This window comes from Wyeomyia smithii, chromosome 1, assembly GCF_029784165.1.
Source record: "Wyeomyia smithii strain HCP4-BCI-WySm-NY-G18 chromosome 1, ASM2978416v1, whole genome shotgun sequence".
NCBI lineage: Eukaryota > Metazoa > Arthropoda > Insecta > Diptera > Culicidae > Wyeomyia > Wyeomyia smithii.
In genome coordinates, this window is record NC_073694.1 from 69,119,548 (window position 1) to 69,144,096 (window position 24,549).

The 24,549-nt window shown below is 38.4% G+C and overlaps 1 protein-coding gene and 1 non-coding gene across 2 annotated transcripts in view; both read left to right on the forward strand.

Annotated features, from left to right (window-relative positions):
* Positions 1-24,549, forward strand: part of LOC129718443 (RING finger protein 17) — a 580,234-nt gene that overhangs the window by 348,745 nt on the left and 206,940 nt on the right. The window lies entirely within an intron of this gene.
* Positions 2,957-3,039, forward strand: Trnal-cag (transfer RNA leucine (anticodon CAG)). The gene has a single exon. It is a non-coding gene; the product is annotated as a tRNA-Leu (tRNA).

Sequence of the window (24,549 nt, forward strand, 5' to 3'; positions counted from 1 at the left end):
GCCGTAAATTTGCTGTTTGTATTGAAGATTGTTATTATCTCATCCTGTATTGATAGGCTTAGATCGTTCATTTTATGGAAAATTTCAGCCAAATATACTAACCTGATGAGCGGGACAACGTCTTTCCACTAAACAACCAGATTACTTCGGTATGGAGCAGTAGCGAAGAATGCTGACTACCCATCTCTTCACATAACGCTTCGAATATCGAATTTTTAGGCCAAGCGTTGGTAAAGTTTTATATTTCACTAACACTTTCCTGCAATCCTTCTTTCGAAAATGATTACAGTTTTTACATAGCGAGTGCATGACGATGCAGAATCCATTGACTGCCATCACAATATTTTGCCTTTTCCTGAATTCCAGCCACGATTCCAGAAATATTTTTTACCATAACTTTCGCACCGTCCGTACATACAGTAATACAATTTTCCCGTTAAATATTGTTTTCCGCTACATAATCATCGATCAGCTTAAAATGGTTTGCAAAGGAACAAATCTTTTTGGAAACTTTCAGAAAACTGACAGCGTACAAATACCATCACAAATGCTAGTCCTGCCACATCTGTGGATTCATCAATCTACATTGCAAATTTTGAAATTTATAATTCAGAAATAAAAGTGCTTTAGACATCATCAGCCATGTCAAAAATACACCGAGAGATCGTGTTGTTCGACATGAGAATCGAATCTAACAATTCTACTGCCTTATCATCAATCATGACATGAATGCCTTCTTGAATGCAAGGTTTGATTAAATTTTCAGCAATAATATGTTCGGCGAAAGTTTCACTTTTTTGACCAAGGAAAAAAATACACAGGTTCACGAAATTGTCGAGATCGTTTTTTTATGCCAAATGTCTTAATAATGTATGAAACATCGAGGTCTGGTATTATCTAACAAGCTCTCCTCAATATCGAATCAGTGCTGCTGGAAGAGGTTGGCGTTGACAGTGTGGATATTCAACACATCTTTTCGGAGATTTAATTCCGATTGAAGCGATTTTTTCAATTGTTACGACACTATTTTATACACTATTGACTAAGCGCATTTTAGCTCTTTTTTTAAATGGCATGTATGAAAAATAAGTTTTGATTCGAGCTGCTTCAGTTCTAATTGCTTGCAGCGTCTCCGTGAGGTTTTTTACTAGTATATAAAGTTTATTACCTGGTACTTGCATTTATATATCTCAAGTGAACCTACAAGCAGCTGTATCAAGTAAAGAAACGGTGAAAATTGTATAATTTTCCTAAATATTTAATGCTTTCTGCTACACTGCAGCTCCGGGCGGTATGCCCCAACTTTAGTGGTGCTGATATGTTCATTGCTTTAGCGTTCACTTCTGAGACTTCAAGTGCTGTTTCACTTCGTGTGGTGAGCTGAGAGCATATGAAGCATCTGGGGCGTTTTGCCCTGGTATATCGGAAAGCTTGCGATTTAGTCATATTTTTTAATAAAATTATGGCGTTTTTGAAACAACAAAATAACAACAGTGCATTACCAACTGAAGAGTGTATCTAACTGCATGAAATATTTCTTGTTTGTGGTAAATACGCCTCCCTATTATAGCTGTTTACCCTACTATCAACGAGATTCACAAGGTCAAAAAGGCGCACAGTCATAAAAAAGCTGCTGAAAGCAATTATTCCAGTTGTAAACGACGAGAAGAAGTATTATTGGGATAATCTTCCAGTAAAAACTTAGCATTGATAGATTTTTGTAGTTTGTTAGTGTAGAAATCAGTTTTCTCTTATAGGAAGCGTAATTTTTATTTCTCCAATTTTAAATTTGGAACTATAGTAAATTTCAATTGCAAATGCAGCATGGTCTCCAGCTCAAATTACGTGGTTGAACAGCTGCTAACGTTTGAAATCTTATGTAACATCTGAGACGATTTGCTTTTCGCTTCCACAAAACGTACCCCACTATAGAAAACAAAGACGTAGTCCTACGTCAAACTATTGGTTGCAAAGAAAAAACATTGATTTGCAAAAGCATGCGGTGCGCTACTGGTAATCCTAGTGCTTGCTACAACAGCCAAAGATCAAACGAGCGATTTTCCAGCGTAGTGCAAGCTGCATTCCACTTGTCCTTCATTGCCGTTCCCGAGTGCGTTTGCCTCTTCCACGTCCATCCGTCACTATCAATCAAAAGCATTTAGTTGAAACATGAGAAAATTCAACACGTTTCTTGGGAAACACGCAAGAAAAAGTCAAGATTTTGATTGAATTTCTTGAACGTCTGGTCCGTCGTCGTCCGACTCGCAGTCAGTCAGAATTTCCGTCTTTGATGCTGCTTCGCGTGAACCTGTTGAAGCGAATTATGTTTTTAGTTGTTGTTCTGTTTTCCTCGATATGCACGTCTTCGGTTGCGTTGATGGCCGGCTGCTGTTTGCCGGTTCCCGGTTTACCGGTGGCGCTAACCTCGCAAACCGATCAATCGTGCAGCGGGACGGCTTCGGTTCAATCCTGCCAGAACCGACTGACCGCTTGGGCTAAAGCCACCGGTCCGACTCTGTTGGGAACGGCTTACAATGGCGAAGACTTGTAGACGGGAGTGGGAAGACAAGGTTGAGTCAGTCGAACCCAGCACAGTGGAAAATCTGTTTTGATTGCCAATCAAAAGAATGTTTTTTTCTCCATCGCGCGCGCTTCGCAACGAGTGTTGAATACGCGGAAACGAAGGGAGAAAGTTTTTCAATGAAAATCACGTTTTGTTATTAATGAAAAGCTGCTTTTATTTAAGTTATTTGCCTTAACAACTTTTTTCTGATTCTTTTCTTTTTCTCTTCTTTACAGGTAAGTCTTTCATGAATCTGAAGACTGTTAGTGGCTGTCGATTCGTTTTCCATTGATCCCCATCAGCTGATTGGAGACGGCACCGTGTTTTCGTGACACTAACTTTCGTGTATCACAGCAATGGTCGGTAAACGCACGGCAGTGACACCGAACGTGAGTCAGGATGGCCGAGTGGTCTAAGGCGCTACGTTCAGGTCGTAGTCTTCTCTGAAGGCGTGGGTTCGAATCCCACTTCTGACAATATATTTATTTGAATTGGAATTCACTAACACTCTAGAAATTGTGGGGTTAAAAATATTATTATTCGCCTCTTTTATTTTTTTTTTTTTTTCTAAATTCATATTTGTATTATTATTCGTAATGAATCACATTTCTTATACCAATTCGTTCATCACATAAGAACAACGCTGAAACAAAATTGAAACATTGTTATAAGGCATCAATACAGCACTCATATAATGGAAAACCTTTGCATTACAAAAACTTAAAAAAAAAAACAACGAATTCATTACTTATCTTGCGAGTTAAGCTTCGCAAATGTTAAATAAAAATAGATCGCATGCTTCTCGTCATAAACAGCCACCGATGGATGCGCGACCAATCGTGTGTGTCCTGTTTCATACACTTTTTGATTACCCTGAACACCACAACCAACTCTCTTTAGTGAAGAAGCAATTCAATTACAAAGTTCGTGTATTATATACTTGCTTTGGCTTATGCGCTCCTGGTATTCTTGTGAAGATGACTAAGAAAAACAGCCGAGTGGAATCGAACTCACATCTTCCGACACAGCAAGTCAGTGTTTATGTGCTCTTGGCCAGTTTGGGGGGCGATCACCTGCACGAGTAAACGGTGAAAACATGTTACGGATTTATGTAGTATGTTAAGCACGTTAAAATACTTACAAGGTAAATGCAATTATGTAACATTTCTCAAATTTCTGCGATTGTAACTAAGTATGATAGAATTTGCATTTTTAGATAAATTCATTAAAATTGTCGCCTCTTGACACAAAAATTGGTAAGAGTTACCTAACTAGAGATTTCTTCAACATCTGTGGTTCAAGAGATTAAAAATGAATAATACAAGAATGTTTTATGCCTTGGCTTCAGTTTGATTCTACCTGCATAGGAAATGACAAGAGCGAGAATTGGTTATATCCGACAGGGTTAACAGTAAAATTGAAGCGTTGGGTTTTCATACTTTGATCAGTTTTTCGCCACATTCCTGTGATGGTATATTAGTTTGGTCTCGTCTGACCAAATGACCTTTTCCAAGCATCGAGCCAACTGTTTATTGATGTTTTTCACCGATAAACAAAGCTTTTTAACCCTCTAGTGCCCAAGCCCGCTTTTAGACGGGTTTTGGTAAAATCACTATAAATCCTAATAAATATTTTTTGAATATTTATTAAAAATTGAGCGTTACTCTACCCTCAAAACCTCGTTTCGCACTGTTTGAGATGTCACATGCACGGAAAACTCACTTTCAAATTGTTTTTTTTTTGAAGTAGAATACTTCTCTCAGGAAGTTCGGCTACATAGGGTATGGAAAGGAAATTCTAAAACCGAAAAAAGTGAAAAATATGTCCAATTTCAAATGCTAATAAATCGGTTAGTATTCGATGGATTTCTTTCGTTCTTGCAGCAATAGATTGGAAAATCTTCTAAGATTCTTCACAAAAGAAGATAATTGTAATTTTATAATTCACATTATTGTACTATTGAAAATAGTCAAGCCTTCTCAAAACGGAAATTTCGACCTCTGATTAGTCGTTATATGATTGCTTCCCAAGCACGGTCGACAGAATCATATACCTTGCAATTGAAAACATGCTATTTGGCCTATATAAGAGCCTGTTTCAGCCGAAGCCGCTCATAACAGTTCCACTGGTTCACCACGTTTCAGGAGCAGCGCAGTTCTTCTCAGTGTGTGTCGCCAGACTGCCATTTTTCCCCCACTGTTGGGGTAACATGAAAATTGCCATCAGGGAATCCAATTTTGAACATCAAAATGCCTTTTTCAAGGCAAATAAACAAGTCATGGAAAGTTAATAATTTTTGACAACGCAAGCAAGCATTCTGTGTTGGATCCTAGCAATTTGAATCTGTCGCACCCGTCTAATTTACTGAATGTGAAATAGCTTGCACAGTGCTTGTTGTCCGTGTATCTTAATTCCCCCACTGTTAGGGCAGCTCAAAGGTTGCGATCAGCAACCGATTTTAAACCGCAAAATGCCTTTTTCAAGGCAAATAAACAAGTAATTGAAGGTTAATAATTTTCTGGCATCAACACAAGCAGACATTCTGTGCGGGATGCAATCAAATTCTGTTGTAGTTGTCTAATTTTCACTTTATTGAGTTAACCCCCCACTGTAGGGGCAGTGCAAAGGCTGCGATCAGCATAACCGACTTTGAATAACAAGACAGTTAGGCCTCTGCCATGGTGAACGCGAACGCGAGGGATGGGGCGAGAAACTTGCCGAAGGTAAATAAACAGCTCTCTTTACGGCTGTTCGGAATTCTGGATTTTTGCAATCAAAACTTCTGCTGACTGTCTGATTTTCAGTGTTAAAACAGCCTTCAACTTTGTTGTCAGAGTGCCTGACTCAGGCCCTTTAATCTTCACCTTCATGAGTGCATCGCCAAGCGACGATGACGCAATTCAACTTCCTCTTCAACCCGACTTGATATCAACTTCGTTTTGTTTTGCTCTCCCTCTCACTGAGCACAAAACAATCGTCTTTCACTCGGTACCTTTTGTTTCGTCGTTTCTTTTTCGGCGTATTTGTATCGTCGGTTCAGATTGAACTGCTAGAACTGAGGCTTCAAGGCAGCAACGAAGAAAGCAGATTCGAGCAAATTTTGCTTCAATTGACGATTTAAAATTTATCGTCAACTGCATGATGACGATGAACCGAAGCAAGTTATTTTCTTCGCTTTGACCTATGTGGTAAGGACAAGCATGTTGGGTGCTGTAATTGATGTATTTGGTTGCAGGCTTTGCAAATCGTTGCGTGGAACATTTTACACGCTACCTGTTACATGTCTCATTGCACGTGTTATTTACATTACGTCCCGTCCCGTTTACATTCAAATCATATGTAATATGTTACAAATCGCATTAATCAGCTTCAATGCATAATTTTCCTAGCCCTTATTCCTGCTTATATATGTCTAAGACCATGGAAATACTGGCGCGGTCTGCGCTGTGAAGGCAACTCGCCCTATCGATGGTTAATGTACAGCTCTACTTGGGGCTGTACATTAACCCACGGCAAGGCGAACCGTCTCCGCAATGTAGAACGCGCCAGTATGTAAACGGCCTAAGACGCAGCAGCAGCATCAACGCTTTGTCCAAAGTAATTTGCCCTCATCCATCCAAGTGACGATTTCATTCAAGCTGACTATCACTGCCGTAATCTCGCAGACTGACGTAAGCGCCATTTTTTCAAATATGGGGGTTCTTATGCCAATTTGTTCGTTATTTGAAGACCCATCTTTTGGTATCTTTCTTTTAGTTGTTACTTATTCGCACGTTACATAAAATCAAGAAAACAAAATGACGTATGCACCATTTCAATACAAAAGTGACAAGTAACCCGTTCGTTTTTAGGCCGTATTGAAAAACTGATAAAATGGATGTACGTCATAATGTTGTATCACGGCAGTATAGTCGCTTCAGTTCGATAATGAAGGTGACGACGACGACGACGATTGTAGAAATTCATTTTAAGCAATATTTTCGTCAGTTGAAGTTGTTTTTAGCTTCATCCGAAAGACGGAAGGCAAAGCATTATGCAAAAGATTACACATGCAACAGTCGTGTGGAATATGAAGAGCATTCATCTTCTCTTCGGCTAGCACCAGCCGAACTGAGTTTACGAAGTTTCATTAGCAGCGAGTGAGACGAAGGGGTTGCGTGTTCTCCTTTTGGTGCCTCATTCGACGATGTTGAGGCCTGGCCTGACTATGATTTGGTAATATTGTTTGAGTTAAATGTTTACAAATTTTTACAATATTCCTCTTTCTCCCATTCAATAAAACAGGTAATACGATGCCTTCGTCATACGCAAGTTCACCATAACTCCCGCTATCGGCGTAACACAGAGATGCAATCAGCGTCATATAAGATTTTAAATTCAACAACAAACTGTCCTTTTGAGGACAACCAAACAAATGAATTGAAGATTTAATATTTTCTCATTCTGAGCTTTAACCAAAAGTTGATTATCTCAATTTGAATTCATATGTACATATACTCTGACTGTTAAAACTTGTTTGCGCCGCAAAGAGTTTGTTCTTTTCCTGTTCAGTGAGGTCGTATTTATATGTGCAAACTGAAATTGAGTAGTACTTCAACTTCATTTGCACAGAATTTTCAACACTGCCAATGAGCGGTCAACATTAATTTGCTAGGAAAAATGACTGACACGCAAGCAGCCGGGTTATCTTTCTTGTAAAAGTATTGTACTTCAACCTTGCGGTCGTGGCTTTGCACACAACCCTCCTGTGATTTTTCTTTTTTCAAGTCCTGTCAATCCGAGGCCTCAACTTCAAGGTGTGAAAGAGCCACTTATGACTTCTGCACAATTGTAGCAACCGCACTTTTATATAGGTAGACGATATCTGAAATTTGACAGTAATTTTGCTTATTTTTGGTTCCCGCATAAATTTAAAATAAAACAATCAAATTTTGATTCCAAAAGTCTCTAGAAAATGAAATTACCGTTTTATCACACTTGATAAAGTGACAGGACCGGCTTAATAGCCAATAAAATAGTACTAAGCATTTCATGCGTTCAATTTTGCTTAAACATTCGTTGACATATGCAACGCAACAAACATTTTCATTTCTTTTTTGCCTTGGCTTCTATGTATGATTTTTTCATGTATTTTGACGCGAAAAAAAATTCCCCCGAGTTTGAACACATTTCACCTTAAAAGCCATTTGAATTTTGATAAACCGAATATTTCTGATGCTTTTCCGACGCCATTTTGTTTTAAGGCCAAATTTCAAAATTTTAAGAGTTTATCCACATATTAGCATTTTTTTACCCATCTTTTGAAATAAATATCTTAAATCAGACAAAAACTGAGCTCAAAACGATGATTCTACGAAAACGGTTTTGGCATGGTTTTAGTATATTTCACAAAGCGAAATAATATCTAATAGTGGTTGTCACCCTGTCTGTGACGAACCAACATTCAGCGAGTTCCCCTGGTGCTACCAATTCACAATAGGCCTATTGAAGCGACGCTTTATCCATCATCCGCACGAGCGATACCGATCGGAAACGATCTACGATCAACGATAAAACAGCCATGTTGAATGTAGATCGCCACTTCAGGAGTAGCAGCAGACTGAACCAGTGGCTTAGCGAAAGTGGTGATTATTATACTTATAGTTCTACTAAAGTTAAATTTATAATTATTATAAAATACCTAAAATTTAATAATAAGCCCAGTGATTATTTTCGAACACAATTATCAATATTTAAAACGGTAAATTTACGTGGCTAATTATTGTGACTTAGATTCTAACCTAAAACTTATATCTATTATAACAGCATCACCAAGTGCAGATTAAAAACGGAGGTTCAATATTATAAATGAGCACTAAACGTAAGTGGAATCTGCATGAAAATAGCATGAGAGATTGCATGAGAATCTACAATTTAAGTTCAACATTACCTACACCTAAGATGAATCGCTTATACGCCCCCACGTGCTTTGATCGCTCCAACTTACTTCCCATGCTAAGAGCATGTAGAATCTATATCACTATAAAAACCCATAATTTGAAAATAAGGAAATTACAAAAAATGTTAAACCTAGTTCTTAAGATTATTATACTAAAATCCAAATTATAATCAAAAATTTTCCTTTTAATTTAAGGGATTTTTTAACTCCGCTTGAAATAAATCGAGTTAAAAAACTGGAAATACTGTCTCTTTGTTTGCTCTGCAACAAAATTAAAAAATCCGTTTATTTGCGATCGGGTGGTATATGCGCTAAAATGGCACAAGAAAATGGTACAGGTCTAGAAATCAATTCACTCTTTGAAAGTTCGGTATTGGAGTCGGTTTGTCCTTTTTGTAATGCCCCGGATGATGGCAAAATGATAAATTGCGATAATTGCAATCAGTGGTTTCACTTCAACTGTGTCGGTGTGAGTGAAAGTGAGTCGGAAAGAGACTGGAACTGCGCACAGTGCCATGTTCAGGTCACATCAGGCCATTCAACACCAGCCGAAAGAACTAGGCAGGAATCGGAAAGGAATCAGCTAGCTTGCATCCAGGAGTTACGTAAGCAAATCGGATTATTGCAAAGAAGGCTGGCATATACTGAAGTGAGAGAAAATCAGAGAGTGCAGTTCAATACAGGATCGAGGCCGAATAGAAATGAGCTCGATGCAAATTCAATGGGCGTTTTTCCGAAAGCAAATTCGACGACTATAGATGCTAATAAGAGTGCTTACGAAAATGACGAAGAACTGGAAGATGGGCTTCGATTGTTAGAAGAGAAGCACGCTTTAGAGAAAAGACAACTCCAAGAACGTTTCTCTTTACTCCAACGACGGCGATCATCTGTGGGAATAAACCAGACAGGGCTGACGACCGCGAATTCAGCTGCTTCCAGTTCGACACTTTACAACGAGCTCAGTCGAAGCCAACTGGCGGCTCGACAGGCGGTAGCTCGTGATTTACCCGTATTTTATGGCCATCCGGAAGAGTGGCCCCTTTTTCATGCTAGTTTCGAAAGCTCAACGAGAATGTGCGGGTATAGTGATGAGGAGAATCTTCTTCGGCTCCAACGATGCCTTAAAGGAAAGGCGCTAGAAGCTGTCCGCAGTCGCTTGTTGCATCCGTCGAATCTTTCAGGAATTATGAGTACTTTGAAAACGCTTTTTGGGCGTCCTGAAGTTATAGTACATTCGCTTGTTACACGCATACGGGAAATGCCGTCGCCAAAAGCAGAGAAGCTAAATACTCTAATCGATTTCGGTGTGGCCGTTCAGAACGTTTGCGCTACAATCAAGGCGTGTGGTTTGGACGAGTATTTATGTAATGTTGCCTTATTACAGGAGTTAGTTGATCGTTTACCGCCCGCTATTAAACTGAATTGGGCATTACACAGACAATCTTTGCAACTGGTTACACTGTCGAGTTTCGGTGATTGGCTAGAAAAACTGGTGGAAGCTGCTTGTGTTGTCACTATATCTCCGGTCGAACCGCCAATCAATAGAAAGAACCGTAAGCAAGATGATTACCTGAACGTTCACTCTGAAGAAACGAAACCATTGAAACCTACCGGGATACGAACAGCTATACAACGGTGCGTAATCTGCGAAGGAGCATGCAGCTCTACAGATGTCTGTAAAGCATTCATAAATATGAGCATTTCATCACGTTGGTCAGCGTTAAGGGAGAAAAGGCTTTGTAAAAAGTGTCTCAACAAACATTTTGGAGCCTGCATTATAAAATCCTCATGCGGCAGGAACGGGTGTACATTCATGCATCATCCAATGCTTCACGACGACGCAAGATATAAAGCAGTACAGTCGTCGAAACAACCATCTTCTCAAAGCTGCAATGCACATTGTGGTTCAACTGGAAAAGTTTTGTTCAGGTACATTCCTATTATTCTGCATGGAAAGGATGTTTCTGTCAGAACATATGCATTTTTGGATGATGGGTCATCGGCAACATTCATGGATCATAGCTTGGTAAAAGAACTCAATCTAGAAGGTATGCCAAGCCCACTGTGTTTAAACTGGACAGGCGGCCAGCAGCGTGAGGAGAGAGAATCCGTTCGACTAACGCTGAAAATTTCTGGATTAGAGAATCATTGTAAAAAGTTTGTGCTCCCTAAGGTGCACACAGTCAGAACGCTTAGCCTTCCGCTGCAATCGATTTCAGTTCAGGACCTATCACGACAATACGCGTATTTGAAAGGGCTGCCAGTCAACTCGTATGATTCTGTTTCCCCAAGGATATTAATCGGAATCGATAACTGCCATGTCGGCAATGCCCTGAAGAGTGTAGAAGGAGCGGCAAACGAACCAGTTGCTACCAAAACGCGACTGGGCTGGTTGATCTACGGTCCATGCTCAGTTAGTACAAATACACCAGGTAGTAGTTTCAACGCCTGCCACAGCTTTCACATTTGTCCGTGTTTTGAGGATGGAGACTCCTGTCTAAATACTGAGCTGAAGAAATATTTCTCTATGGATTCTTTAGGCATTGTACGCAATACTGAACCATTACTCTCAAAAGAAGATGAGCGCGCTACACAGCTACTTCAGTCTCGAACACATCGTAAAGGCAATCGTTACGAAACTGGCCTTTTGTGGAGAAGGGATGGAATAGAACTGCCAGACAGTAAATCCATGGCCGAAAAGCGTTTAGTTTGTTTAGAGAGGCGGATGAGTCGCGATGATCTACTAGCTAAAACATTGGAAGAGAAAATAAGAGAATATGAATCAAAAGGTTTTATACGAAAGTTGAGCCCTAAGGAAGTTGCTGAGAAGCACCCACGGAAGTGGTATTTACCGATTTTTCCGGTTATGAATCCTAACAAGCCCGGTAAGGTTCGGATAGTATGGGATGCCGCTGCCAGAGTAGGCGGACTTTCATTAAATTCTGTCCTGCTAACTGGACCAGACCAGCTTGCATCTTTGCCATCTGTATTATACAGGTTCCGAGAGTATCGCTTCGCTATAGCAGCCGACATACGAGAGATGTTCCATCAAGTAGAGATCAATGAAGACGATCAACAAAGCCAGCGGTTTCTGTGGAGAGATGGGGATTCAAGGAGGTCTCCTGATGTGTACATAATGAAGGTGATGACCTTCGGAGCCACATGCTCGCCTAGTTGCGCTCAATTTGTGAAAAACACCAATGCTGCACGTTTCCAGCAACAGTTTCCACGAGCCGTAGCTTGTATACAGAAAGATCACTACGTTGATGATCTTCTGACTAGTGAAGAGAACGAAGACGAAGCTATACAACTGGCCTCAGACGTACGGTTTATCCACGCACAAGGAGGTTTTGAGCTCCATAATTGGCTATCTAATTCAAATAGGCTGCTAGAAACGGTCAGCGAGGCAGGCGCTGTCGAGAAAGATTTAAATCTCAGCTCCGAAATGGCAACGGAAAAAGTCTTGGGCATGTGGTGGAGTATTTCGTCGGATACGTTTACGTTCAAACTTTCACCAAAACATGATAGAGAACTACTTAGCGGACAGAAGATTCCGACAAAGCGCGAACTCTTAAAAACACTCATGAGGATTTACGATCCCTTGGGATTGATGACTGGTTTCTTAATGTTCCTTAAAATTCTTCTTCAAGAGGTGTGGCGTGCAAAAACAGATTGGGACGCAGAAATACCGCCAGGGCTGGCAGACAAATGGATGGAGTGGTTAAAAGTTTTGCCGCAAGCTGAGAGGCTAAGCATTCCCCGTTGCTATCGACAAACTACGACAGCAGCAGAGGATAACGTTGCTCAATTGCATATTTTCGTCGATGCAGGACGGGACGGACTGGTCGCCGTGGCATATCTGAGATTCGAGCAGGCGGGTACAATAGAATGTGCCCTAGTAGGAGCGAAAGCTAGAGTTGCCCCCTTGAAATATGTGTCGGTTCCGCGTCTTGAGCTGCAAGCCGCTGTGATCGGAACACGCATGGCTGCTAGCATTGCCGCAGTGCACCGCGTGAAGATATCTGAGAGATACTTCTGGACGGATTCTCGGGACGTTATTTGCTGGATCATATCCGACCACCGACGATATTCTACATATGTTGCACACAGGGTTGGTGAAATATTAGAAGCCACTGAGCCAGCCGAGTGGAATTGGATTTCAACACGCTTAAATCCAGCGGATGAAGGCACAAAATGGCAGAAAATACCCGACCTTACCGCATCCGGTCGTTGGTTCACCGGGCCTGATTTTCTCAAAGAACCAAAAAATCAATGGCCGGTGAATAAGGAGAATGTTGGAACAACCGATGAAGAGATTTTATCAAATGTGCTTCACCATTATGAGTACATACCCATAATACGTTTCGAGCGATTTTCTAGATGGAAGCGCCTTCACAGAGCTGTGGCATATGTATTACGGTATCTGTCCTATCGACGCAGAAAGGTTCGTTCCCCACCAAGTGCTATACCGTTCACCCAGGAAGAATTACAGCAGTCAGAATGGTGTATATACCGTCAGGTGCAAAAGGAAGCTTTCCCCGAAGAATATAACCTTTTAATCAACCACAACGCACCAGAAACTAAAAGTATATTGGCAAAATCCAGTAAGCTCTACAAATTAAGTCCGTTCGTTGACCATGCTGGAGTCTTAAGGATGAACAGCCGCATTAAATCGTGCCAGTTTATTGCAGATTCGGTCAAATATCCTATCTTACTACCCAAACGGCACTATTTGACAGACCTAATAATAGCTGATTACCACTGTGAATATAAACACCTAAATCATGAGACAGTGATAAATGAAATTCGTCTCAAATTTCATATTCCGCAGCTTCGCGCAGCATGCAAACGTGTCAGGTACAATTGCCAAATGTGCAAGATACAAAGAGCTAAACCAACACCTCCTATGATGGCGGAGCTTCCGGTGGCGCGAATGGCTGCATTCACTCGTCCGTTTTCGTATACTGGTGTAGACTATTTTGGACCAATGTCAGTAGTAGTCGGAAGAAGAACAGAGAAACGTTGGGGTGTTCTAATGACCTGTTTAACAGTTAGAGCTATTCACATCGAAATCGCACATTCTCTTTCCACCGACTCGTGTATCCTAGCCCTAAGAAATTTTGTGGCCAGAAGAGGGGCACCAATTGAAATCTTCAGTGATCGCGGTACAAATTTTATTGGGGCAGGACGTATTCTACGAGACGAGCTGCAAAAAGTGGACCAAAATAAAATGATGGAGCACTTTGTAAGTCCGAATACCAAATGGACGTATAACCCCCCCGCTGCTCCACACTTTGGGGGAAGCTGGGAGCGATTAATCCAATCGGTTAAAAAGATCCTGGACCAAATAAAGCCAAGGCAACTTCCGACTGATGAGCTACTAAGAAACATGCTGTCTGAAGTCGAAATGATAATTAATTCAAGACCGCTTACGGACGTACCGATAGACGCAGATTCTTTGTTTCCCCTAACACCGAATCACTTCATCCTAGGGTCTTCCAATGGTGCCAAACCCCCGATCGCATTTAATAACAATACAGTTTTGTTAAACAACTCGTGGAAGGCGTCGCAAGCCTACGCAGATGAAATCTGGAGACGTTTTATCACGGAGTATTTGCCAACACTCACGCGAAGATCAAAGTGGTTTCAACAGACGCGACCAATACAGGTAGGCGATGTTGCCGTCATCGTAGACAACCGCCTTCCAAGGAATTGTTGGCCGAAGGGACGAGTTATAGAGATCGTCCGTTCTAAGGATCGACAAGTACGGCGAGTAACATTGCAAACATCCCAAGGAAGATTGGAGAGACCTGCAGTGAACATCGCAATCCTGGACGTCGGTTCCAGTTCGAGTAAGTCGGACCAAGGCCACGACGTACTGGGGGGGAATGTCACCCTGTCTGTGACGAACCAACATTCAGCGAGTTCCCCTGGTGCTACCAATTCACAATAGGCCTATTGAAGCGACGCTTTATCCATCATCCGCACGAGCGATACCGATCGGAAACGATCTACGATCAACGATAAAACAGCCATGTTGAATGTAGATCGCCACTTCAGGAGTAGCAGCAGACTGAACCAGTGGCTTAGCGAAAGTGGTGATTATTATACTTATAGTTCTACTAAAGTTAAATTTATAATTATTATAAAATACCTAAAATTTAATAATAAGCCCAGTGATTATTTTCGAACACAATTATCAATATTTAAAACGGTAAATTTACGTGGCTAATTATTGTGACTTAGATTCTAACCTAAAACTTATATCTATTATAACAGCATCACCAAGTGCAGATTAAAAACGGAGGTTCAATATTATAAATGAGCACTAAACGTAAGTGGAATCTGCATGAAAATAGCATGAGAGATTGCATGAGAATCTACAATTTAAGTTCAACATTACCTACACCTAAGATGAATCGCTTATACGCCCCCACGTGCTTTGATCGCTCCAACTTACTTCCCATGCTAAGAGCATGTAGAATCTATATCACTATAAAAACCCATAATTTGAAAATAAGGAAATTACAAAAAATGTTAAACCTAGTTCTTAAGATTATTATACTAAAATCCAAATTATAATCAAAAATTTTCCTTTTAATTTAAGGGATTTTTTAACTCCGCTTGAAATAAATCGAGTTAAAAAACTGGAAATACTGTCTCTTTGTTTGCTCTGCAACAGTGGTAGTCAAATTATGTTTTATATTGAGTAAAAAAGTCTCAGGAATCGGTAGGTGTCTAACTCACGTTAAATGTCAGCAACATGTCAATTTTGCCCCAATTCACCTACAGCACTAAAATAGGTTTATCTCGACGTTGGATTAACTTATTTGAAATCTGCTTAATGTAATATCAAGAGTGTAACCGATACTCAAAGATGCAATAACAATTTGTCTTTACATGATCCTCTCTCTTTTAGGGGGAGAGGGTCGCATTTTTGGCCAGAACCGGTCAAAACATAAAAATTTCGCTTCAGGTATGAGACAGAATCATCGCGTCTTTGATAAGGTAAAATGCGACACCCTCCCCGCAGAAAGGGGGGTGAAGAAAATTAGTAATGTATCTTTGGATATCTTTAACACTCTTGATATTACAGTGAACAGAGTTCAACGCTTTTATTTCGGCATTATTGAGAATGCTCATTGAGAAACAAATCTGGTTTTCCTTCCTTTTTGGATGGGTTAAGTAATGGGTTACCTGAAAAAATGCTCATTTGCTTCATTGGCATAGATGACAAAACACTTTCCGAAGCGAATGGTTCATCAAGATTCGGAATCGGCCAAGAACCTATCGAGAAATGGCTATTTTCCACTCGGAAGTCCCCAGAGGAACCTGTTGTAGGGGACATTCCCATTTTTGCATCAAAATATAGCGTGTGACATCTCTATCTTTCATTAGGAATCTTCTAAAAGATATATTTTTAAATATAGGCTTCATTGACCACTTCCGGAATAACCTGGGTGCCCGAAAGAACCCGTAGTGGGAGAATTTATATTTCTGCATCAAAATGTGCATGCGACACCTCTGTCTTCAGGATTTTTTTTAGTCAAAAAGGTTGTATCTAAGCCACGACCGTATAACTGACGAACTACGCTAACTATTAACAAACTCATTGTTTAAAGTGTTCATAAATCAGTCATAAAGTCTACTATTTCAAGACGTTACATCCTTGTGAATGCAGTGTTGTGAATTTTCTTAAACGGATTCAGCATTGTTAGCAGAACGTGCCGAACTTTTCTGTTTTGAATCGGATTAGTTTCTTATGTAACGCTGGTTATGCGACAGTATCAGAGAATGGTGATGAACATCATACTACTGCGCATTAACAGCGGCTTCTAATCACAGTTGTAGTTTAATAAAAACTATTCAATATGTTTTTTCAAATACATATAGTAGCCTTGAAAAAGGTCGAATAATGCAATTGCAAACTTCATTCAATCATCACATAAATGCGTCATGGTCAGATCGCGTCCGATATCCGCACTGATATAATAGATTAGAGCAGAATCATTTCAAATCGCCTTGAAATATACGCGAAAATTTAATCGACCATTTTTGATTTGAATGAAACTTTGCACACGTATTTGGCTTAGCAAACTAAACATTTTTCACAGCTGGAGAGATTTTTTACACCCATGAGTTACATTCTAAAAGGGCGTATGCCGTTTGGCATAGGTTTTATTCGAAGTATTGCAGCCCAGAAACCGTTGGTTGCATAGAAAAACTGTCTGAGAATGAGTTGTAGGGAATTGGAAATGCACCATAAAAAAATATACACTGTACAAAAAAAATTTGTTCGACCAAAAAAAAATTAAAAATAAACATTAAATTTCAATAAAAAAAAAGAGTTGATTTTTTTTTTTTTAAAGAAACTTGACGTTAATACGCAACTTTTAAAAAAAAGTCCAGGATGGAGAAATGAAAAATAATTTTTTTATGGTAGATTAATTTTTTCATGAAAATTGTAATTCAAACATTTTTCAAAATATTTGTATTCTGATGATTTTAAAAGATGCAGAGAGTCGTTTTAAATCAAAAAGCTCTTGGTAGTAAACATTCTAAAGGCATTGGTTTTCGAGTTATTTCTAATTTAAGCTCGAAAAATTATAATTATTTAGGAAAATACACGTTTTTCTTAATTTTTCCATGGTTCTCCAGCAAAAACCATACGTTCATTGGAATGCTTAATCAAAAATATACAATTCATTCTTTGACAACAAAACGATTGGGCGAACGGTTCTCAAGAAAAGAGTTAAATGTTTTAAGTGATATAAATATATAAAGAATCAAATAGTTATTTTCGAGTTTTATTATCTTAAGAACATATTTTTTTATGACATAAATACTTTACAGAACTAGTTTCACCGTATATTTTATATACATCATAAGTAAATGATTCGTCATCTTTTGAAAACATCTTCGTTTGTATCTTATTTTCTGAAATCGGAACAAAAGAGTAATACTTTTGTGTGGCAGCTATTATTATAGATTTTTTGAAAATATTGCTCCATTCTGTTACTCCTTGTTCATATTCTTCATATTATAGCCAACTAAAAGACATTTTTGATGATTTTTTATTACTTTTCTGATTAGACCAATCATACAATTCTTTTGCGCTTGTAATGGGATGTTCATGTTCTTTAGCTAAACTTGCGTTTCCTGCCATTCGTTTTAATATGCCACCAATTGCATCGCATGGGCCTTTAACATGAGAAGTCGCAAAAATGCCACTCTGCATCGACGTTATATTTTCTTTTGAACTTGCAAAGACTTGCAAAGTTTTTTCTATTTTTATATTGTGAGGCAGCTCCATCAGACATTAATATCGCTTTTTTCAACTCTATTGTTATTTTCAAAAAACTCATTAATTTGGCAATGAACACCTGAACCGCAACAGTATCATGATGGAGTACTTCCGATATTATGATGAAGCTGATATTCTTAAGTGTTCCAGATTCTGAATAGTAAACAACGAAGGGATGAATGGTGGCTTGACTTTCATTCCAATAACTACACGAATCACAAATTGATAAAGACGTATTAAAATGAGCTTGACTGTTCAATATTTTTAATTTTGCAATAACGTTTTCGTTTAATTTGCGTAAGCTTGATGAGCACCGATGATCAGGGAAGGGTTTACAGCACTTGGGCTTGGTGTATTCCATTTTCACTTTATTCATCTTCACAAAATGCAAACTGTTACTAACACATCTGGAGTAGTGCAATCGTTTTATATACGAAAACAGATATTATAGGTTGCGTAAACAGGTGTTATAGATTGCGTACTTTACAAACAGTTATTATTAGTAAACAAGTAGGTAGTGTTGCACGACAAACATATTGTTTTATAAAACATTCGGCAAGGGGTAACGTGTAGGTAGGCTAAGATTTAGCGCTCGAGTTATTCATCCAATCGTTTTGTTGTCAAAGAATAAACTGTACATTTTTGATCAAGCATTCCAATGAACGTATGGTTTTTGCTGGAGAACCATGGACAAATTAAGAAAAACGTGTATTTTCCGAAATATTAATAATTTTTCGAGCTTAAATTAGAAATAACTCGAAAACCGATGCCTTTTGAATGTTTACTACCAAGAGCTTTTTGATTCAAAATGACTCTCTGCATCTTTTAAAATCATCGGAATAGAAATATTTTGAAAAATGTTTAAATTAGAGTTTTTATAAAAAAAATTAATCTACCATAAAAAAAATATTTTTCATTTCTCCATCCTGGACTTTCTTTTAAAAGTTGCGTATTAACGTCAAGTTTCTTTAAAAAAAAATAAAAAAAATTCAACTCTGTTTTTAAATATAAATTTAATGTTTATTTTTAATTTTTTTTGGTCAAAAAAAATTTTTTTTGAACAGTGTATATTTTTTTATGGTGCATTTTCAATTCCCTACAACTCATTCTCTGACAGTTTTTATATACAACCAACGGTTTACAAAGGTTCATTAATTGGCAAACATAAAAAGATATGTTAAACAAAATTATCAACAAGTTTCAGCAAAAAATCGCAATCAACAATTCCGTTTTTGTTTTTTTTTTTGACAATTTTGTTCATTTGCCTATAGAGCAAGATCGCGCGAAATGACCTATGGTCGAATATCGATCATTTTTTATTTGAATGAAACTTTGCACACGTATTTGGCTTAGCAAACTGAGCATTTTTCACAGATAGAGAGATTTTTTACACCCATGAGTAACATTCTAAAAGGGCGTATGCCTTTTGGCATAGGTTTTATTCGAAGCATTGTAGCCCAGAAACCGTTGGTTGTATAGAAAAACTGTCTGAGAATGAGTTGTAGGGAATTAAAAATGCACCATAAAAAAATATACACTGTACACAAAAAATTTTTTTTGACCAAAAAAAATTAAAAATAAACATTAAATTTCAATCTAAAAAACCTAAATTAATCCACCTAGCGGTCAGACTCAGCCTTTCTCATTCAAACTTATTATTTATAAAAACAGATTTACATGAATGCTTAAATCCAATAAAGGTATATTCACTCTTTGGGTTCTAAAATATTGATGTTGTAATTGAAGTATAAAATATGAAATTTGACGTAATGTTAGTGCTTAAGAAATAGCGAAATAAAAGAAATGACTCTCAATTTCGAACAATTTAATCACGAGCGATACCGGAAACGTTCAGATAGTACGATACCACATTTAAATTATGTTGAAGCAACATATATCGATCGAAGCAGGTATAGTTTTGAATAGTCTTTGAATTTCTTTTCTTTCCAAAACTTTTGAACAGCATATCAAATTGTTATGAAGTTGTAATTTGTAAGTTTGAGAAATGACTCGTTTGTATGACACTAGTTATGTTCAAATAAGTTGTGCAATACTTGAGCTAATAGACTTTCGTTGTTTTACAAATTAAAACATACCGGTTGCTTAAGTTTGATTACAATCAAATGAGAAGGTAACGTATAGGACAGCCAAACTTTGAAACCACGTGTTCAATCATAATTCATCAGTTAACCCTTAACTAGCCCGCCCATCTGATATCAATATTATTCAAATCGGTTGTGTAGTTTCTAAGATAAAGAAGTTTCGTGATTTTCACATTTCGATACATTACAGACGAAGTTACAGTCCGATTACAGCAAAAATCAATAGGGTGTTATGAGGCAGTTAAACCTTTCATTTGATACTAATTCTGTGGAAATCGGGTCAGCCATCTTTGAGAAAAGTGAGTGAGTCCAAGTAGTCTTCGAAATATGTTTCTTTTCATAGCTGGATTTCACGTTTTTAAACATTACAGGCAAAGTAATAATCCGATTGCAAAATAAATCAATAGGGTCTTATGGGGCAACAAGACCTTCCATTTTACCATTGATTTTATGAAAATCGGTCTAGCCATCTCTGAGAAAAATGAGTGAGATTAAATAGTCTCCAGAACACGTTTCTCTCCATAACTTCTGAACCACATGTTCAATCGCCATAAAATGCAAAAGTTAAGGGTTGTTTAGGGTAGCCCGCTCATTTGAAACTAATTTTGTACAAATCGGTTGTATAGTTTCTGAGATGTTGATGTTTCGTGATTTTTACATTTTGATACATAACCTCCAAACTAGAAATCAAATCACAATAAAATTCAATAGGGTCTTATAGGGCAACTAGACCATTCATTTGCAATTAATTTCATTGAAATCGGTTCAGCCATCTCTGAGAAAATCGAGTGAGATTGGGAGAACGTTACACACACACATGCAGAAAATGCTCAGTTCGTCGAACTGAGTCGAGTGATTAACGACATTCGGCTCTTTTGAGCACTTTTATACCTTTAGATTTTGCAGTGATTGCTATACCTTTCTAGGAGAAAGGCAAAAAGTGAAATGATAGAAATGACTTTTAATTTCAACTTCAATCCCGAGCAAGGCCGCAAACATTGAAATAGTACATTATCGAATTTAAATGATGTTGAGGCCACATATTTTGATCGTAGCTACAGTTTTAAACAGTCTGCGGGTTGCGTTTCTTCCTATTTATAACTTTCAAACCACATGTTTAAACTTTATGAAATTCATTGTTTAAGGGTTTAAAAGCCCATTAATTTGAATACAACTATGTTCATAGCTTCTGAGATATAAGAGCGTTTTTCACATTCTGACGCAGCGCCAAAACTAAAAGTTTGATTACAATGAAATTCAATAGCAACCTTAGCGGCAAATAGACCCTTCATTTGACATCAAGATAGAAAGAATCGGTCAGACCATCTCTGAGAACAGTGAGTGCGAAAAAAAGGTGCACATACACACGTACACACCCACACACAAACATATACACCTATACATGCATATATGCAGAAAATGCTCGATTCGTCGAACGGATTCGAGTAGTTTATGACATTCGGCCATTTGGATCACTTTTCTACCTTTTAATTAGCCAGTGATCGTTAGGAGAAAGTCAATATGTTTACTTTCATTAAATGATTTCACATTTTTATGAACAACGGACAATGTTACAACCCGATTGCAATGAAATTCAATAGCAACCTATGGGGCAACTAGACCTTTCATTTGACACTAATTTTGTGAAAATCGGTTCAGCTATCTTTGAGAAAAATGAGTGAGTTTAAACAACCTCAGGATAACTTTTCCATACATAACTTTTGAACCATAAGTTCAATCATAACGAAATTTAAAAATTAAGGGTTCTGGAGACAGCCCAATCATTTGAAACCAGTTTTATTGAAATCGGTTGTCTGGTTTCTGAGATATTGATGTTTCGTGATTTTTACATTTTGATACATAACCTCTAAACTAAAAATCCGATTACAATGAAATTCAATAGCAACCTATGGCGCAACTAGACCTTTCACTTGCAATTAATTTTATTAAAATCGGTGCAGCCATCTCTGAGAAAAGTGAGTGAGAAAAAAAAGTTGCACATACACACACACACACACACACACACACACACACACACACACACACACACACACACACACACACACATACACACATACATACATACATACATAAAATGCTCAGTTCGTCGAAAGGGGTCGAGTGGTATATGACATTCGGCCATTGGGACCACTTTTATACCTTTGGTTTTTCCAGTGATTGCTATACCTTTCTAGGAGAAAGGCAAAAAGAGTTGAATTTTTTTTTATTTCTTTTTAAAGATAGTTGACGTTAATACGCAACTTTTAAAAAAAAGTCCAGGATGGAGAAATGAAAAATAATTTTTTTTATGGTAGATTAATTCTTTTATAAAAATTCTAATTTAAACATTTTTCAAAATATTTGTATTCTGATGATTTTAAAAGATGCAGAGAGTTATTTTGAATCAAAATGCTCTTGGTAGTAAACATTCTAAAGGCATCGGTTTTCGAGTTATTTTAAATTTAGGCTCAATAAATTATAAATATTTCGGAAAACACACGTTTTTTTAATTTGTCCATGGTTCTCCAGCAAAAACCATACGTTCATTGGAATGCTTGATCAAAAATGTACAGTTTATTCTTTGACAACAAAACGATTGGATAAATAACTCAAGCGCTAAACCTTTGCCTACCTACACGTTCCCCCTTGCCGAAAGGTTGTAAAAAAAATATGTTTGTCGTGCAACACTACCTACTTGTTTGCCAAAGGGACGAATGATTGTCTTGCGTTGCTTTCAACAGATATTCAGCTGGCGTATGCTCGCAAAGAACAAATGGCGTCTGCGTTCTTGGACATTAAGGGGGCTTTTGATTCCGTTTCTATTGACATTCTTTCGGGTAAACTTCACCGACAAGGATTTTCTCCAATTTTGAACAATTTTTTGCACAATTTGTTGTCCGAAAAGCACATGCATTTTACGCACGGCGATTTGGCAACTTTTCGCATTAGCTACATGGGTCTTCCCCAGGGCTCATGTTTAAGCCCCCTTCTTTACAACTTTTATGTAAATGACATCGACGAATGTCTGGCAAATTCATGCACGATAAGACAACTTGCAGACGACAGTGTAATCTCTATTACAGGAGCCAAAGCTGCCGATTTGCAAGGACCATTGCAAGATACCTTGGACAATTTGTCTGCTTGGGCTTTACAGCCAGGTATCGAATTCTCTCCGGAGAAGACTGAGATAGTAGTTTTTTTCTAGGAAGCATGAACCTGCTCAGCTTCAAACACAATTAATGGGTAAAACGATTTCTCAGGTTTTGGTACACAAATATCTTGGTGTCTGGTTCGACTCTAAAGCCATCTGGGGTTGTCACGTGAGGGATCTGATGAAAAAATGTCAACAAAGATTTTCTTCGTACAATAACCGGATAATTTTCTTCGTACAATAACCGGACAATGGTGGGGAGCCCACCCAGGAGACCTTATAAGGCTTTACCAAACAACGATATTGTCTGTTATTAAGTACGGGTGTTTCTGCTTTCGCTCCGCAGCAAACACACATTTGATCAAACTGGAGCGAATACAATATCGTTGTTTGCGTATCGCCTTGGGTTGCATGCAATCGACCCATACGATGAGTTTAGAGGTCTTAGCTGGAGTACTATCATTGAAAAACCGCTTCTGGAGCCTGTCTTCTCGTATTCTTATCAAATGTGAGGTCTTGAACCGTCCCGTGATTGAAAATTTTGAAAGGCTAATCGAACTTAATTCTCAAACCCGTTTTATGACATTGTATTTCAATCACATGTCCCAAAATATTAACCCTTTTTCGAATATTCCAAATCGTGTCGACTTATCAAATACTTCTGATTCTACTGTGTTTTTCGATACATCCATGATAGAAGAAACTCGTGGAATCCCGGATCATTTACGCGTGCAGCAGATCCCCAAAATTTTTTCCAATAAATATCGAAACATAAACTGCGACAATTTGTTCTACACTGACGGATCACTTCTTGATGGGTCCACTGGCTTCGGTATTTTCAATAACAATTTTACCGTCTCCCATAAGCTCGATAATCCTGCTTCTGTTTACGTCGCAGAATTAGCTGCAATTCAGTACATTCTAGGGATTATCGAAAAAATGCCCACGGACCATTATTTCATCTTTACGGACAGTCTAAGTTCCTTTGAGGCTCTCCGATCGATGAAAGATGTTAAGCACTCTCCGTATTTCCTGGGGAAAATACGGGAACATCTGAGTGCTTTATCCGAAAAATCGTATCAGATTACCTTAGCGTGGGTCCCTTCTCACTGCTCGATACCGGGTAATGAGAAAGCGGACTCTTTGGCTAAGGTGAGCGCAACAAACGGTGATATTTATGAAAGACCAATTGCCTTTAATGAATTTTTCGCATTTGTACGTCAGAATACGATCATCAGTTGGCAAAATTCATGGACTAGAGGGGAACTGGGAAGGTGGTTACATTCCATAATCCCCAAGGTATCGACGAACCCGTGGTTCAAGGGGTTGGATGTAGGTCGGGATTTCATTTGCGTGATGTCCCGGCTTATGTCCAATCACTATAGATTTGACGCGCATCTCCGTCGTGTTGGGCTCGGGGAAAGTGGTATCTGTGCCTGTGGTGAAGGTTATCACGACATGGAGCACGTTGTTTGGTCATGCCCTGTACAC